Below are 4,200 nucleotides of genomic sequence, written 5' to 3'. Positions count from 1 at the left end.
GATCAGTGAAGGACAAATTAAATTCGACAATTAATATTGTAATATGCCGAAAATTCATCCATTTATTTTTTAAGTAGCCAAACAATGAAGAAACTAATAAAGTTAATTGGGGCAACAAGCATTTAAAGTTTTAAAATTTAAGTGAACGTGCAGAAAATTACCAACTGATTTATGTAACAAGGGAATGTTCAAATGCAGAAAATAACCTTTGAGCAATATTTAATGCAAACAGATGATTTGAGTAGATTTAGCATACAAAGAATAGTTTATGAATTAATTTTAATATGGGTAGAAGAAAATTATAAATGCAGAAATTATTTAACATTAAAAAAAAAGTGTAGCACATTGATTTCAATTACTTAACATACTAAAAATTTATTTCGACAAATTAAATGACCTTGATTTTATTAGTTAAATCCTATGGCATGACTTCTAATGACAAACCAAATTGATGAACACTTACGCGCATTTATGCAAATATTTAGTTAAATCCAATAGGCATGGATTCTAAATGTATGAATAACATTTAAAACAAATTAATGACAAGATGTTATTTTATTTATTAGTATTACCACCTAAAGGATATGCGGAACGAAAATTGATTAATAGTAATACCAAATTAGTTTCAAGTACTAAAATACACAAGATTAAATAAGTGATCAATCAATAAAATTTTTTTATTATATTTAATTTTAAATCTAGCTTTATTAATCAAATAAGATTTTGCGACAAAATTATAAGTAACACATAATACCCCTTCCCTTAGACGATCCCCCAAACTTATTTCACATATATTGAGTTAACGAGTTATACAAGCATTACAAGTAAAAATAAAGAACAAATAAAGATATATATATATAACAATAAAATGAACGAGGCTTCGTCCACAATTTCTTCAAGGCAAATCTTCAACATATTGAACTATAAGTTCAAAACCTAGTAGAAGATGTAATAAAGCATATACGATGAGTAAATAGTTGTAATATACTAATAGTAACAAATTACTTTCATATGTATATATATAAACAACATAGATAATAAGTAAAAGGTACAAAGCATAGATGAAGACATGTTACCACACATAGGGAGAAAGGATAAGAAAAATATCTTGGATGCTTCCTTTGTTTCCAACAACAACAATGATAGTTTTGCAAAAACGAGATTTTAGAATAGTAAAGAAGGCTAACCAATTACGCAAAAAATTTTATCAGCAATGAAGTATTAAACAAGGTTCTGATCCACAACAACAACACAACAAGAAATGGTCGAAAGGATGATTCAAGAGTTCTTACTTTTTAAAGAATAGGAGAGGAATATTTAAAGTATTTTAAAGTATGAGCAAGATGGAAGATAGAGTCGAGAGTAATGAGAGAACTTGTATTAAAAGTGAGCGAACGAGTTTAGCAAGGGTCTATTTATGTAATGGAGGAGAGGGCCAACAAAAAGGAAAAACCAATCAGTAGCAAAATATGGAAAATATGCTCCCTTAATCAAATTAGTGAAATCTGCACAAAATATTTCCTTATACAAATAATTCTTTCAATAACATATCCATAAAATACATTTAAGTAAATGAATCAATTAATATAAAATTAACTCCTTTTTATGGAATATGTTTACCATAAAAGATCTGTCTACCTTTTAACTAAGGCAAGACAACTCATAATTTAAACAATATATAATACCAAGTGAAAGAGTGGTTATTTAAAGGAAAAGTACAATTTGGATCCGAATCACCTACCATAATATGATTTCATATACTAAAATAGCACAACATTATTCTATTTTATTTATTTGTTTTTACCAGAGAAGGAGACGACTCTAAACTGTAAAAGAAAGCAGTCTAGTAATAGCAATTTTCTCAGACACTTAACAAGAAGGAATCATCAAGACCAATATTCAAAAGTTAAGGAAGTAATAATGTGAACATATTGCTAAAGGAAATATTGACATTCTAACACGAACTTTGAACAAAAAATTCGACAAGGTTAGAATAATGCACATTCAAAAAAATCCGATCATCACAAGTAAGAGCATGATCATCATCACAAAAATCAAGATATAATAAATGGCAAGTGATTGTCATTTACCTAAGGTAAGCATACAAGATGAAGTTTTTCGTAATCAAGTTAGGAAAATTCATTTTTAAAAAAACGGGTTTAGTTAAGAGAAAGTAACTGGACGGATCCATTAAGATCCGCCATCCCAAAAATTAGAAAAACCTCATAGCTCTGCCGAAAAAATGAAGCGTAGAAGAGAGGGACTCGCCTCAGTCCATCATTTGTTGTTCACTGCTTATTCTCGTCTGCTGCTGCTGTTTGTCGGAGCACTAGAGGTGCTGGTCCTTGCTGCTCATTTGGCGCTGCTGTATCGGCAAAGAAAGAGAGAAGGGAGGATGGAGCAAAGGAGGAGAGGGGAGGAGAGAAAGGAGAGGAGGGAAAAAAGGAGAGGAGAAAAAAGCGGCGCCGCCTGGTGCAGCTCGCTGGAGCTGCTGCTGCTCTCGCTAGGGATGAGGAGACGCGAGTGGAGAGAGGGGTGAGAGAGGAGAAGGAGGGAGGAGAGAGAAAGAGCAACGGGAGAGGAGCGTAGAAGAGTAGACGGGCGTCGCCGGTGGCTGCTCTCGCCAGCGCGAATGGAGAGGAGAGAGTAGAGGTGGCGGCTGCTATAGAGAAAGGGGAAGATAATGAGTTAAAATTTAAGGTTTTGGGTCTTCTGGTGTTAAAGAGAAAGATAGGAAAAGTTAATCTCAACCGTTAGATTAGATAGATATGGAGGGTAAGGATTCGATTAGAATTTAATGGATGGGTGAGATTGAAAGGTAATATTTTAAAATTAGATTGTATGGCCAAAATTGAAATATTGGCTAGAATTTAAATGAATGATGACTATCATTGAATTAAAATTGCAATTGAATATGCTGAAATTGAAAGAAATTTAAATAAATTAGGCTAAAATTTAAAAATTTTGAGAAAAATTGAGGAAATACCATCCAATTAAAATACTATAAATTTTATAAATATTTTTACGTAGTCAAAAATTGCTTAAATTTTAAAACATTCTAAATTCATCTATAATTTTAAAATATTTTAACAATAATTTTAGATAGTAAACATACTAAGATATATAATTTCATACAAAATCGACTAAAACTCTAAACTTAAAATATTTATTTTAAAATACGCATTACATCGAATAGTATTCCTAAAAATGGTTAAAGGTCAGTCAAAATTGGGTGTCAACAGCTGCCCCTTGGTTGTTTGAGATGAAGAATAAATTGTCAGGCAGCCTACGTTGACTTAGTAGCCGATTTTGTCCGATTGATGAGAGATGTGAGTTGGAACAATTGAAACGATGTAGAGTTGAAAAAAGAATACGACTGAGACTTTGGTATTAAGTCGCCTACATATCTCTGGTTATACGAGAATCAGGTCATGTGTAGTTCTAGATTGAAGAGCAAATGAAACTCTTAAAAGTTGAAAGAGCGCTAAGGTATTCAGAGGGCACGATATCCGCTTGAATGGATAAGAATAGAGTAACGAGAAGAGAGAGATTGAGAGGCTAAAGAGCATGACAGAGAAGCGAGAAGAGAATGATAGAGTGAGGTTATCAGCCTTTGAGCAAGGTTCAGAGTATGAGTAGAAAAGAATTGATAGGGTCTTCATTGCGATAGATGATAGCATGATAATTGTAATCAAGGGGCGATCGATCATATCTGCAAATTCTAGATAAAATTTAGCTTATAAATAGATAAAGTATGACCAACAATGATAAAATAAGAGTTCTAAATAAATGACAAAAGGTGATAAGAAGCATATCTATTTTGAGACGTAGTGCAAGCCTTTATAGTCTTCGCCTAAATTATTGAAGGATTGAAACCCATCTCCGAAGAATAACGTCAAACTCCAATAGGTATGATAATATAGCGATATAATAATATATGCGGGAATGTATGGTTGTAAGGTGGATGTTCATAAGCATCCTATTGCGAGGCAGAAGAGTCTAAACGTCATTTTAAGGCGGACGAGCCTAAGATTTTAAGGCGGACGGCCTAAATGTCATTTTAAGGCGTACGGCCTAAATGCCCTTTTAAGGCAGACGAGCCTAAATGTCATTTTAATGCAGACGACCTAAATGTCCTATAATATAGACGAGCCTAACTATCGTTTTAAGGCGGACGAGCCTAGATGTCACATTATAAGG

The 4,200-nt window shown here is 32.8% G+C and overlaps 1 long non-coding RNA gene across 1 annotated transcript; it reads right to left on the bottom strand.

Annotated features, from left to right (window-relative positions):
• Positions 1-652: 652 nt before the first annotated feature.
• LOC101259723 (uncharacterized) lies at positions 653-2,717 on the bottom strand. Its single transcript, XR_011213232.1, has 2 exons — positions 2,269-2,717; positions 653-936 (listed from the first exon to the last, which is right to left on the bottom strand). It is a non-coding gene; the product is annotated as an uncharacterized lncRNA (long non-coding RNA).
• Between the last annotated feature and the right edge of the window lie 1,483 nt (positions 2,718-4,200).

Source organism: Solanum lycopersicum, chromosome 12 (genome assembly GCF_036512215.1).
Source record: "Solanum lycopersicum chromosome 12, SLM_r2.1".
NCBI lineage: Eukaryota > Viridiplantae > Streptophyta > Magnoliopsida > Solanales > Solanaceae > Solanum > Solanum lycopersicum.
This window is presented reverse-complemented; position numbering and strand designations above follow the sequence as displayed.